This window comes from Phocoena sinus, chromosome 2 (assembly GCF_008692025.1).
Source record: "Phocoena sinus isolate mPhoSin1 chromosome 2, mPhoSin1.pri, whole genome shotgun sequence".
Taxonomy (NCBI): Eukaryota; Metazoa; Chordata; class Mammalia; order Artiodactyla; family Phocoenidae; genus Phocoena; species Phocoena sinus.
The window spans coordinates 55,455,935-55,471,396 of NC_045764.1; the positions used below are offsets into that span (position 1 = coordinate 55,455,935).

General features: G+C 39.0%; 1 pseudogene; it reads left to right on the forward strand.

Annotated features, from left to right (window-relative positions):
• Positions 1-4,277: 4,277 nt before the first annotated feature.
• LOC116748552 lies at positions 4,278-14,698 on the forward strand (annotated as a pseudogene).
• The last annotated feature ends 764 nt before the right edge of the window (positions 14,699-15,462 follow it).

The window sequence follows — 15,462 nt, forward strand, 5'->3', positions numbered from 1 at the left end:
ACAAGAGAAGCCACCACAATAAATCTGTGCACCGCTACGAAGAGTAGCCCCTGCTCGCCGCAACTAGAGAAAGCCCGCGTGCAGCAACAAAGACCCAATGCAGCCAAAAATAAATAAATAAATTTATTTATTTATTTAAAAAAAGAAAAACCCAGGCTTTCCCTGAGTAGGGATAAATCCAGGTCCCTAACTCCTGTGTGTTTCTCCTTTAGCCTTACACAATTACCAGACTCACATACAATACTTCACTTCTGACACTTTTGTCACCAAATGTGTGTGGGGTTTTCTCTACAACAAGCAGTTATCCATTATGCCAGCTGGGTGTCTTACAATTTAACTCAATTCTAACACTAACCACCTCGATATAGTGTGATCCCACAGGTCAGATCTCACAGTTCAGTCCCACAAGACTGCTCCCACCCCACATCAGATTCCAAATGCAAGGAACATGTCCCCAGGTTACCCATAACTTCTGTGGACAGAGAATGTAGACTGCCATATTAGTAAACAAAGGATGTTGCCACCATGAAGCCATCAGCCACAGCAGCCGCCCCCAACTGTGTACCCTGAGGGGATTCAGGATGGAGAAAAACAGGATGCCATCCCCTAGATGGTTAAGGTGCATATCAAAAGAATGATTTCAATGAGCCCAGACTCTTGCATCTTCCCAAAGAAAAGTGTTAAATTCATTAACTTGAGATAGCTGTTTTTTCTTTAATTAACAGTAATCTTTTAATGTTCCCACTACCTGGTTTGGGGAGAGTTTTTGTTTGTTTTTTGCAAAAATTTCTATATATCCTGGCTCCTCCTTTACCTCTGGGGAACAGTCCTTCAGAACTATCTGAGGGGCTGTCTTCTGGGCTTAAGTCCTCAGAAAATCTGCTGAATAAAACATAATTCTCAACTTTTAGGTTGTGCTTTTTTTTTTTTCCAGTTGACGCTTCTGTCTGCCTTGGCTACAAATTGGAGGTTCCTATAACCTCCTCCCACTTCAGGTTCAATTAATTTGCTAGAGCAACTCACAGAACTTAGGGAAAATTTTACTTACATTTCATGGTTTATTAGAGGATATGATAAATGATACAGCTGAATAGCCTGATGAAGAGATACTTACGGTGAGGTCTGGGAGGGTCCCAAGCATAGGAGGTTTTGTCCCATGAACCTGGGGTGCATTACCCTCCCAGTACATTGATATGTTCACCAACCTAGAAGCTCTTGGAACACTGTACTTTGGGGATTTTTATGGTAGCTTCCTCACGTAGGCATGGTCAATTATTAAGGAGATGTGCAGGGTGGGTCTGAACAATTCCAAGCTTCTAAGCATGGCTTTGTCTTTCTGGTGACCAGGAGCCACCCAGGAGCCCACCCAGAGTCACCTCATTAGAATAGAAGATGCTCCAAGTGTTCTTATCATGTAGGAACTTACAAGAGATTTAGGAGCCCTGTGACAAGGATGAGGTCAAAGACCAAATATTAGAAAAAGAGATGCTCCTAGTGTTCTTATTACTTAGGAAATTTAAAAGGTTTTAGGAGGTCTATGCCAGGAACTGGGAGCAGAGACTGATACATATTTTTTTCTATTATCCCCCAGCAGCTTTGTACATTTGTTTACATATTAGCTATGGCTACAGCTGCACAGTTGAGTAGTAACAACCGATGGGGTTAAGGGCATACTACCCCAACATACGGCACCTTGGCATATTGAATATTTTAAACTCAAGGTGTTTGAGAAAATGGCAGAAGCAGGAAGGTCACTTTGATCTTTTCCCAACCCTCTTCCTCTGAAACAAGTCATAAAAGCCTCATGTGAGATGTGCCCTCCCTATACCCTGGGGGAAGGATCATCCTTATTTCCAAAGACAAAAGGATGCCAAGAAGAATCAGAACAAACAGGTTTTAATAAATTTTCCCCAGTTTTCTACACTAACCTCATCCTCTCTGACTTATACTTCTATACAACTGCCTATTCCTCATTAAACCTAGCATAAAAATACTCAAGGTCTGTTTCTACAGGTATTAATTTCCTTAGAAATGAAGTCTCCCGTGTCACACAAAACTCACATTAAATAAATTTGCATGGGGAATTCCCTAGCAGTCCAGTAGTTAGGACTCCATGCTTTCACCGCCGAGGATCCGGGGTTCCATCCCGGGTCAGGGCACTAGGATCCCGCAAGCCCTGCGGTGCTGCCAAAAAAATTTTTTTAAGTCATAAATAAATTTGCATGCCTTTTTCAGTTTAATTTTCAGACCTAGCCAGGGGGAAGACTGAGGAAAGCTTTTTCCTCCCCTACACAGCAGAAACTATTTTGTCCACAAAGCCAAAAATATTTACTATCTGACTGTGTGGGTAATTTTATGTGTCAAATTGACTAGGACACAGTACCCAGATATTTGGTCAATCACTACCTGTATACATACACTACCTGTATGTTGCTGTGAAAATATTCTTCAGATGGGATTAACATTTAAATCAGTAGACTTAGAGTAAAGCTGATTATTCCCCATAATGTAAATAAGTCTCATTAAATCAGCTGAAGGTCTTAAGCAAAAGCAGACTGAGGTACCCTAAGAAAGACAGAATTCTGCCAGCAGATGGCCTTTGGACTCAAGCTGTAACATCAACCCTTCCCTGGGTCTCCAACCTGCTAGTTTACCCTGCAGATTTTGGATTTGCCAGCCTCCACAATCACATGAGTCAATTTCTTAAAATAAATCTCTGTCTCTCCAAAAAATTGGCCCTTTAGAGAAAAAGTTTGCTGATCTCTATGTTAGTCACCTGACTTACATCACACAAGTTGTCAGGGATTCCTAGTCAGAATAGTGTAATTAACAATCTTCCTTTCATAGACTTCTCTGGTGGTCCAGTAGTTAACACTCCATGCTCCCAATGCAGAGGGTCCAGGTTCATCCCTGATCAGGGAGCTAGATCCCGCATGCTGCAACTAAGATCCCGCATGCCGCAACAAATATCCCACATGCTGCAACTAAGACCCAGAGCAGCCAAATAAATAAATAAATATTTTTTTAAATCTTCGTTTCACAATATATGTAAATGAAACCATCATGGTATAACATCTTAAACTTATAAAGAGATGTCTGGCAATTATTTCTGAATAAAACTTGAAAAAATCTTTCCCGCTGTATTTATTCCTATATGCTGTACTAGGAATGCTGCTTTTGAAATGTAAAGCCTAAAAAATATTTTTAAAGAAGAATGCAAACTATATAGACCAATGGAATAGAGAGCCAAGAAATAAACCTTTGCATATAGGTCAAATTATTTCAACAAGGGTGTAAAGTCCATTCAATAGGAAAAGAACAGTCTTTTCAACACATGGTGCAGGGAAAATTGGAAAGCCACATGCAAAAACAAAAAAAATGAAGTTGGGCCCTTACCTTACATCATACACAAAAATTAACTCATAATGGATCAAAGACCTAAACTTAGAAGCTAAAACTATAAATCTCTTAGAAAGCATTGAGAAATGCTTTGTAATATTAGATTTGACAACAATTTCTTGAATATGACACCAAAAGCACAGGAAACAAAAGAAAAATAAATTAACTTGAGTATATCAAAATTAAAAACTTCTGTGTACCAAATCAACAGAGTGAAAAAAGCAACCCACAGAAGAAAATATTTGCAATCTTATAAACTGATATCCAAAGTATATAAAGAACTCCTACAACTCAACAAAGCAACCTGATTAAGAAATGGGGAAATAACATGAACAGACATTTCTCCAAAGAAGATATACCAATCAGTAAAAATCAGTATACAAGATACCACTTTACACCCATTAGGATAACTATTGTATTAAAAATAATAATAATAAAAATGGGCTTCCCTGGTGGCACAGTGGTTGGGAGTCAGCCTGACGATGCAGGGGACGCGGGTTCGTGCCCCGGTCCAGGAAGATCCCACATGCCACAGAGTGGCTGGGCCCGTGAGCCATGGCCGCTGAGCCTGCGCGTCCGGAGCCTGTGCTCCGCAACGGGAGAGGCCGCAGCAGTGAGAGGCCCGCGTACCGCAAAAAAAAAAAAAAAAAAAAAAAAAAAAAGTGTTGGCAAGGATGTAGAGAAACTGGAACTCTTGTGCCTTGCCCTTGGGAAGGTAAAATGGTGCATCTGTTATGGATTCATCTCTATGTTATTTCTGGGGGAAAAAAACAAAAGAAAACAGAAATACCATATGTGGTATGTACATGTGGTATATACATACCAGGGAATATTATTCAACCTTGGAAAGGAAGAAAATTGTGACACATAGCTACAACATGGATGAAATGTCAGGCCATTATGTGAGTGAAATATGCCAGACAGCAAAGAACAAATATTGTATGATTCTACTTATATGAGATACCTAGAGTAGTCAGATTCATAGAGACAGAAAGCAGAATGGTCATTGCTAGGGGCTGGGAATAGGGAGTAATGGGGAATTGTGTTTAGTGGGTACCATTTCAGTTTTGCAAGAGTTCTGGAGATGTATGGTTGATGATTGCAGAACAAGGTGACACACAATGCCACTGAGCTGTACATTTAAATGGTAAATTTTATGTAACATGAATTTTACCACAATAAAAAATAATAGTGCCTAGCATTATGATGAGTAAGCAAATTATTAGATTCATGAAAAGCAAGACCAGATGCAAATTTTTTAAAAATACAAAAAAGTCAGTATTATACCTTTAGAGGGAAATTGTTTTGGTTCTATCAATTGCTTTATAAGTTATTGGTAAAATATATTTAATTAACATTTGTATCAACAATAAATTCTGTTGATAATTTAAAATAAGTAAAATATTTCTTTGGTCCCCACTACCCTGGCCCCAACCATCATTAGTCCGTTGGTCCAAACGTGCACTATGATCAAAATCTGTCTCCCCTCCACTGAGACTCTGATTCCCAACACCTTCACATTTCAGTACCACCCTTCTTACCAGATATCAGGAATCTGGGTTCCCTGAAAGTTTATAAGACACCAAACTTGGCCTCCCAGATCTTGATGCCAAAGGGCATGTTAAGCTGTCCCTGATTCTTAAAGACAAGTTTTACACAAAATCATGGAATATAAGTAAGTGTATATTTCAGCAAGAGGTTCATTAATTACACAATTCAGAGGCCACTCATGGGAATCTTCAGTGGGAAGGAGCAGGAAGAGTGCAAAAAGGAGAAAGAATATAAGCCACACAATTTATAATACTTCTCTGCCATAGTCCCAAAGAGTGAACACCCAAAGTTCACTTTTCTCAAAAGCAGGAAGAGCTTTCTAATACCTAACCTTATTTGAGGGCAACTTTTCAGATACCATTGCACTGAAAGCTCTCCTGTTTAGAACCTCCCTTGATTGTGTTTACTCCAAATAGGTCACGCATGCTAGAAATGACATATTTAGAGCAAAGCGATCTCCAATCTAGAGGACTTGGCATGGATCATTCTCCTTGGGATCCTTCAATGTCTCCTCTCCCTTCCCTACCCTGCTCCAAAAATGCTTTCCACTTCACAAACAAGACAAGAAATGTTACCAAGGTTGTGGCCCAAGAATCATACCCCTGCCACTCTCTCAAATGGAAACCAATTACACTTAATCTAAGTTTCAGGAGGAAGCTGCATAGACAAAAAATGACAAGAACTGTTTGGAACCAACTAGGCCCAAGATGGCAGAAGATTCAACCTCCAGTAGACCTTGAGCCTCATTATACACTCACAGTAACACATTAGCTAAATGACACACCCACCACCACCAGAACAGCTGATGATTGCCACGACAACAACCAGAAAATTCCACACAAGGACTAAAAAGGAGAGTTGCATCAGTTTTGGGTCCAAACCACTCATCTGTCTCAGATAACTCATGAATATCCCTCCCACTCTTTCCAAAACCCTCCCTTTTATTTCGACTCTCCTATATATTTGGTGTCTCTGCCTGAATTGGGTTGAGAAGTTGAGTTGTGAACTAGGTTCCTGCTTCTCCATTCTTTGGCCACTGCTGTTCCAGTCTCAGCATCAGTTTCATTATTGACTGCATGGATCTGATCAGAAAAAGAACCTCCCTGGCTGAGACAAGGGGTCTCAGCCAGGCTAGGACCCCAGCGTGGGTTCAGTCGACGAACCTGGTAACAGAAACACTCCCCATTCCTCCATGGTCCTTTCACATCCGAATTTCAGCTCAGACTCTGGCCTCTGGCCTCTAACCTCTCTCCATCCTTGTCTCAGTTTGGACAGCATTACCTTCAGGAAGTCTCTCAGGAGGTTTTCAGAGGCAGAGATGCCATAACATAATTCACATTCCATATGCCAGTATTTCTATCTAGATTTCAAATAAACCCACCTATTAAGTAAAATTTAACTTCCACCAAAATGGAAGCTCTTGTATTCTTAACTTGTGATCCCCTACAACATATACATGAATAACTGATAGCCTGCCTTGACATGGGCATTCAACAAAAATAGTTTAATTCTGTAAATTACAGGTTAGTAATCCTTTTCTGTAAAGAGCTGTAAATATTTTAAGCCTTAAGAGATATAGGTCTCTGTAGCAACTACTCAACTTTGCTGTTGTAGTGCGAAAGCAGCCATAGACAATGTGTAAACAAATTTGCACGACTGTATTCCAATAAAACTTTACTATGGACACTGAAATTTGAAGAAATAGTACTCTGATTTTTCTCAACTACTTAAAAATATAAAAACCAATTTTATTTCACAAGCCTTATACATACAAGGCAGAGGTGTGGATTTGACTACAGGTTGTACTTTGCTGACCCTCAGTATAAATGAATACAGTTTGAATCAGTCCCAAATGTATCTCTATGATCCCATTCTTTCTGTTTCTCCAATTATCCTGTAGACTTATCCATATCTCACCAGAGAACAACACTGATAAAAATCCTTCAATGAATGCCATGTTCCCTCTACTCTATGGGACCCATATACATGTTAAATCCCAAACTTTTGCTCTCCCTTCTCTCTCCATATGTTTGTGAGGCAGGTCTTTTGCTTTTTGGTAATGCCTCTGATGTGTTCAGTTTCCTTGTCTGTGAACTTCCATCAAATCCCTCTATTTCCAAACCATGGGCTTACCCCTGAGCCCCAACCCAATTATTGACTTTCCTAAGAATCTCTTCCTGATCACCCTCCACTAGGCTCCTAAACACCAGGCACTTAGCTCATTGTCCTCTTGTAGACAGCAAGTTGTCTGATTGTTTGCCCTGTCTCTTTTCCAAACTAGCTCCCCACAAGAGTCATAGCTGTTTTGTCAACAATTCCACAAATGGGCTGACAAAGAGTAAACATTCAATCAACATTACGGAATCAATGACTCTCACTGCTGGGAGGCACAGTATAATTAACAAAGAAGACTGAAATAAGCTAGAAACCATTTAGTGTATCTGGCATCATTGCTAGTATAAACAGGGGCTTAGTAGAGGAGGGCCAACAGGCAAAACTAAAAAACAGAAGCAGTGGCTCTGTGGTGGTAAGTGATGGGCTGAGGAGAGTGCCATAATGGTGGCAACTTGCCACTGGGGCTGCCTGGCATTTCACAGGATATGGAGCCCCAGCCCTGAAGGAGAGACCCCTTACTGCTGGTAAGATAGGAAGGGGGCAAGGCACAACCTTTAAAAGAATGATAGCCATTGGGGACATGACATAAACTGGTTAGAACCAACTAGGTCAAAGATGGTGGATGATTGACTTCCACTAGACCTTGAGTCTCAGTATATGCTCATTGTAATATATCAGCTAAAGGACACACCCACAGGCACCAAGACAGTTCTGAGGCCAATGACTATAAAAGTCCAAAACGCAGGTGGTAGCCCAATTCCTAGAAATCCCCACCCCTTCCCCAAAATAGTTGGAATAATCCTCCCATTCATTAGTCTATGAAATTACCCACCCCTGTAAAAACTGACAACCCTGTATCCTAGTGCCTCTCCCCTTCTGAGATGGCCCACACTCTATGGAGTATGTATCTCCCTAAATAAACCTTCTTTCACCTTACTATGGCTCGCTCTTGAATTCTTTCCTGTGTGAAGCCAAGAACCCACACTCGGTGGCTATCCCAGGGACTTGGATGTGACCTGGGATGTTACCATTCTCTCCGGCCCCACTTTCTTTCCTGCAACACTTAGGAGCTGGATACCTGTGATACTGCAACTTAGAATAAGAAATATATATTTGGTCCCCCTTTCTGGCACAGAGCTCCTAAAACCCTTGGAATTTCTGGTGCTGAGATTGAAAAAGGTATCTTTTGTTATGTTAATACAAAATACACCGTATTATGTTAATACGGTGACTTTGGAAGGTCGGAAAGGGTGAGGGCTGGCTTGGTTGCCAAGATAACCAATTGATAAGAGAGCTGGAACTTTCAGTCCCATCCCCAGACCTCTGAGGAGGGGAGAGGGGCTGAAATTAAAATCAATCTCCAGTGGCCAATGATTTAATCAACCATGCCTATATAATGAAGACTCCATAAAAAAACAAAAGGATGGGGTTTCTAAAACTTCTAGGTTTGTGAACTAGAACACTTCCATTCGCCACAGTGCTGGACCCAAACTCCATGGGGACAGAAGTTCCTTTGTTCAGGACCTTACTCTACGTATCTGTTCCTATTGCTGCTGATTCCTAACTTTTAATATCCTTTGTAATAAACTGATAATCTAGTGAGTAAATTGGTTTTCTAAGTCTTGTGAGCCATTTTAGCAAATTAATTGAACCCAAGGAGGGGATCGTAGGAACCTCTGATTTTTAGCCAGTTGATCAGAGACACAGGTGACAACCTAAACTTGTGATTGATATCTGAAGCAGAACGGGGCAGTCTTGTGAGACTGAGTCCTTAACCTGTGGAATCTGATGCTATCACTGGATAGATAATGTCAGAATTGAGTTGAATTGCAGGACACCTAGAGAATTGCTTGGTGGTGTGGGGGAAAACTTCCCACGTGCTGGAATTGGGAATTGCCCAAAGTCCAGCCAGGCCTCAAGTGCCACTCTTATCTAGCTCCTGCACCAATGACAGCTCCAAAAACCCACCTGTTAGGAGGGAAAGACAAAGTGGTAGGGAACTGAGGAAACTGATTAACTTGACGGCTTCCCTTCAAGTACTCCTTTATTCTCTAGCACATTCTCTGAATAGAGTGATAAGGAAACTCATGCACAGATAGTATAAGGTAGGGGTCCCCAATCCCTGGGCTGTGGACTGGTACCGGTCCGCGGCGTGTTAGGAACTGGGCCACACAGCAGGACGAGAGTGGCGGGTGAGCCAGCGAAGCTTCATCTGCTGCTCCCCATCTCTCACATTACCGCCTGAACCATCCTCCCCACCACCCTGGTCTGTGGAAAAACTGTCTTCCATGAAACCAGTCCCTGGTGCCAAAATGTTGAGGACCACTGGTTTAAGGGATTGCCCAAGGTCCCAAAACTTTTTAAATTATCATAAGGCTAAGAAAATTATAAGTGCAAGTCACTGAATCAGCAAGATACAGAGTGTACTACAGATGTGGAAGACACTAGAGATGCTGAAGAAGAACTTACCAAAGAAGGTGAAGAAATATGAAATGATGTGGAAGAATGTCAGAATAAGACATTGCTTGCTGGAACTGAGACATTCACTGATTCAAATGCTCAGTTATCATTAATTATGTCAGTGAAATGTTTAACCACCACTGGAATTAGTCAATGGCAGAAAGAAACTCCTAAATTAATCCCACTGAATGAAGATGTTCTGGTAACATTAGGAAAAGAAGAGTTCCAAAAATTAAGACATGAACTACAAATGGTACTGTCTAGAATGGTAATGTCAAAGAATGAAAAGATAAAGAAAAAATAGTGGCTGAATGAACAGCAACAGATACTGGAATCTCTTAATATAGTAAACAATGAAACATCACATAGTGACATCTTTTTCTGAATTGAGAACCTTTAATAAGCTGAAAACAAAAATGCTTAATATAAAAGAATTAAGGGTGTGGAGACAAGGGAACCCTCTCTCACTGTTTGTTGGAATGTAAATTGATAGAGCCACTATGGAGAACAGTATGGAGGTTCCTTAAAAAACTACAAATAGAACTATCATATGACCCAGCAATCCCACTACTGGGCATATACCCTGAGAAAACCATAATTCAAAATGAGTCATGTATCACAATGTTCACTGCAGCACTATTTACAGTAGCCAGGACATGGAAGCAACCTAAGTGTCCATCGACAGATGAATGGGTAAAGAAGATGTGGCATATATATACAATGGAATATTACTCAGCCATAAAAAGAAACGAAACTGAGATATTTATAGTGAGGAGGATGGACCTAGAGTCTGTCATACAGAGTGAAGTAAGTCAGAAAGAGAAAAAAGATACTGTATGCTAACACATACATATAGAATCTTTAAAAAAAAAAAAGGTTCTGATGAACCTAGGGGCAGGACAGGAATAAAGATGCAGATGTAGAGAATGGACTTGAGGACATGGGGAGGTAAGCTGGGATGAAGTGAGAGAGTAGCACTGACATATAAACACTACCAAATGTAAAATAGATAGCTAGTGGGAAGCAGCCGCATAGCACAGGGAGATCAGCTCAGTGCTTTGTGACCACTTAGAGGGGTGGGATAGGAAGGGTGGGAGGGAGACACAAGAGGGAGGGGATATGGGGATATATGTATATATATAGCTGATTCACTTTATTATACAGCAGAAACTAACACAACATTGTAAAGCAATTATACTTCAATAAAGATGTTTAAAAAAAAGAATTTAAGGAGAAACTCTTGATTACCTTGGGTGAGTTTTGAGACCATTTTCCTGTAACTGATAGAAAATTGAAAAAGAAAAACATTGTCTATTCTCGCCTCCTTTGTTGTAGATTAATGGAGCATAAGCACCTGGGTTTAGTTCTGGGCTTTCTATTCTGTTCCATTGACCTGTGTGTCTGTTTTTATGCCAGTACCATACCGTTTTGATTACCATAGCTTTGTGTATAGCCTGAAGTCAGGGAGCCTGATTCTTCCAAAAGTGTCCTTTCTCAAGATTGTTTTGGCTATTTGGGGCCTTTTGCATTTCCATATAAATTTTGAAATTATTTGTTCTAGTTCTGCGAAAATTATCCATGGCATTTTTTTTTTTTTTTTTTTTTTTTTTTTGCGGTACATGGGCCTCTCACTGTGTGGCCTCTCCCGTTGTGGAGCACAGGCTCTGGATGCTCAGGCTCAGCGGCCATGGCTCACAGGCACAGCTGCTCCGCAGCATGTGGGATCTTCCTGGACAGGGACACAAACCCATGTCCCCTGCATCAGCAGGCGGACTCTCAACCACTGTGCCACCCCTTAGTTGCAGCAGGAAGTGTCTTCACTGTGGCGTGCTGGATTCTTAGTTGTAGCATGCAGGATCATTTTAGTTGCAGCATGCAGGCCTTTAATTGTGGCATGTGGGATCTAGTTCCCTGACCAGGGATCGAACCTGGGCCCCCTGCATTGAAAGCACAGAGTCTTAACTGCTGGACCACCAGGGAAGTCCCACCCATGGTATTTTGATAGAGATTTCATTGAATCTGTAGATTTCCTTGGGTAATATGGTCATTTTAACAATATTGATTCTTCCACTCCAATCACACAGTATATCTTTCCATCTGTTTGTGTTGTCTTCAATTTCTTTCATCAGTGTCTTATAGTTTTCCAAGTACAGGTATTTTGATCCCTTAGGTAGGCTTAGTTTTAGGTATTTTATTCTTTTTGATGTGATGGTAAATGGGATTGCTTCCTTAATTTCTCCTTCTGATTAAAAAATGGGCAGAAGACCTGAATAGACATTTTTCCAAAGAGGACATACAGATGGCCAACAGGCACGTGAAAAGACATGGCTAATCATTAGGGAACATGGCTAATCATTAGGGAAATGCAAGTCAAAAGTACAATGAGGTATCACCTCATATCTGTCAGAATGGCTGTCATCAAAAATAGCACAAATAAGGGAGTTCCCTGGTGGCCTAGTGGATAGGATTTGGGACTTTCACTGCAGTGGTCTGGGTTCAATCCCCTTGTTGGGGAACCATCCTGCATGCCGTGTGGTGCAGCCAAAAAAAAAAAAAAAAAAAAAAAAAAAAAAAACAATCCACAAATAATAAATGTTAGCCAGGACTTGAAAAAGAGAACCCTCATACAATGCCAGTTTGAATGTAAATTGGTACAGCCACTGTGAAAAACAGTTTGGAGGTTTCTCAAAAAAAACTAAAAATAGTGCTAACATATGTCCCAGCAATTCCACTCCAGGGTATATATCCATAAAAAACAAAAACACTAATTAAAAAAGATACATGCACCGCAATGTTCATAGCAGCATTACTTAAGACAGTCAAGATATAGAAGCAACCTAAGTGTCCATCAACAAATGAATGGATAAAGAGGCTGAGTAACATTCCATTGTATGTATATATGGAACATATATTTTGCTTCATATATATATACATGGACAAGAACAAAAATTTGCCATTTGCAGCAACATGGATAGACTTGGAAGGTATTATGATAAGTGAAACTAGTCAGAGAAAGACAAATACCGTATGATATCACTTATATGTGGAACCTAAAAATACAATAAGTTAGTGAATATAACAACAACAAAAATGCAGCAGACTCACAGCTATAGAGAACAAACTAGTGGTTACCAGTGGGGAGAATGAAGGGCAGAGGGGCAATATAGGGGTATCAGATTAAGAGGCACAAACTATTATTGATAAAATAAGCTACAAGGATATATTGCACAACACAGGGAATATAGCCAATATTTTATAACCATAAATAAGGCATAACATTTAAAAACTGTGAATCACTATATTGTACACCTGTAACATACAGTTTTATACAGCAAATATACTTCAAAAATTTTTTTGAAAATAAATTAAAAAGAAATTTTAAAATAACAAAAATATAGAGGAAAAAAGAAAAACATTAAAAAATCAACTGCATAACTAATAGCATTACATGAAATGTTAGAGATTCATATAAATAGATTTTTTGATGTCCCACATGATCCATATGTCAAAATTAGTGATTACTTTTGGCCACCTTATAATGAACTGCTATTACTTAAAGGAATTGCCTTGAGACATCTAGAAGATTCAATCCAAATAAGATTAGATTCTTCTATGAGTAAAAAGGTGGTCTTTTTTTCCCACACAGTACTTAAAGAATCCTTTTTGTTATTCAAAGATAACAGAAACACTGAAGACTACTTGAATGGAGAACATAAAATCAAAGCACTTAGTCCATCTTTCTTTTATTCTTAAAATGGCATATGCTGCAATCTTATTCATTTTAATATAGTCCTCTTTCATTCAAGTCAGTGTTTTAGTGTTTTAAACTATATGAACAAGAATGCAAGTAAAAAATATTCTAGACCTAATCATTACAAAACATTTAATGTACCTTACTTCATGCAATACTCTTTAAAAATTCTTTGTTAATTTATGATATTGCTAATGCAATATTTTCCATTAAAATTTTATGACAGTTTCTTCTACATATTATGATGTCCATTTGATGCTTAACTCATTCATTTAGGAATTATAATGGACAGACTATTTTATTTGAAGATGGTTCTAAAATTAAAGTAGTATCTGATACAGAAGATAGCAAGATTTTAAAATATTTATCAAATCTGTTTCATGTATACTGCCTTAGTTTTAGATTTGTTTAAAAAAAGGAATATAAAATACTAATGGATAGAGTTAGCATGAAAACTAATGGATAAACTTATAAACTTTCATAAAACGAAAACTATTTTAATGTGTATTATATACCAAATGATATTATATATTAAACTACTCTTGATTCTGTTAATTATTACCAACAAAATTGTGTTCATAAAATTGTATTAATCCTTTTCTGGACTTTTCTGTAATCCTTTTCTGTGACTTTTCTGTAAATAAAACACTTTAATTTAAAAACAAAAACAGGGAATTCCCTGGCAGTCCAGTGGTTAGGACTCAGTGCTTTCACCACAGGGGCCTGGGTTCAATCCCCAGTCGGGGAACTAAGATCCCACAAGCCACGTGGCACAGCCAATAGATAGACAGACAGATAAATTAATTAATTAATTTAAAAACTAAGCAAAAAAGTGGAAGCAAAACTAATTGTGAAGTTCCTGGTAATCAAAGACTATGCAATTGTAATTAAAATAACTAAAAATAAACTTTAAAAAATTAGCTTGTAGCAATGTACTTTCAATTACAAAACAGCTTTTAAAATTGTTAAAACTCAGTTCCAATAATGTATAGCTATAACAGGACATAGATTCATAGATTTATGAAGATAGTAATCTATCTTCTAAGAATTTAAACTAAGGACATGGGCAGAATAAAAGAAAAATATTTATGCATAAAATATCCTTCCCTCTCTTTCATAAAGCAATATAATTGTCCATTCCACCAAGGAAACTTTAAAAACCAAGAAATCACTTTTCAACATTTACTCAGAGACCTCCTTACTCAGAATCCCAAAGTTCAATCTTAAAGAAGTAGGTTTTTCATTCTCTTCTTTAGGCAAACTTGAAATTTGTTTACTTAACTTTACTTGAAAAATATGATTTTTCTCCTGTTGCAGAGTCTGATACTGACAGAAGAATCACTGCTTGAACCCAGACCTCGTGTTCACTATCCAACAGAAAAAGAAATGTTGGACATAGCTTGGAAGAAAATGTCAATATGACTTTCATAGGAAACTGTGTGGCAGCATCAAGGAAGGTTGGCTGGGACTCAGCGCAGGGTCTGAGGCTTCTTCTGCCACGGAAGGCTCAGACAAATACGAGGGTGGTACAGGGTCCCTGCAGCTGCCGCTGAGCCAAGGTCACTCGAGGCTCTGAGTGCCTACAATTATTCCTCTTCCTCTTGGATCAAGCCCTTCTCACTTTCCAGAAGCCTGTTTTCATTTTCTGTGACATTTTCTAAAGTTTGATATTAAATCTTTGATGCCTGCATTGTGCTCCTCCAGCCTGACAACCAATGGGAGGGAAGGGGAATGGAGAAGAGGAAAGGAAGGGGAGAAAGAGGAGGAGAGAAGACAACATTGGGAGAGAGGGTTGTCAATGTGGAAGGAAGTGATACAAATAGGGAATAGAAGAAGGCAAGGAAAAATCCTGTGTGACTAAATTGGGATTGAACACATTATAAACACTTGAAAAAAATACACAACCCCATACAGAGTTTTATATGTCTATATATACTTATATACAACTACATATAGTTATATATACTATATATAGTTATATACATAGCTATGTCTATATATCTGAAAGGACCTAAAAGCAATAATCTATTAGTAGCACTGAGACTTTAGCTTCTAAATACCTTTCCACATTGTAAGAAATGAGTGGGGGGCAAGATGGGAGGATGGGGGAGAAAAGTCCTTTCTTATAGAATGTCAACTACAAAATACTGAAGGAATGATGTAGTTATAAAACATCATTTTGGACT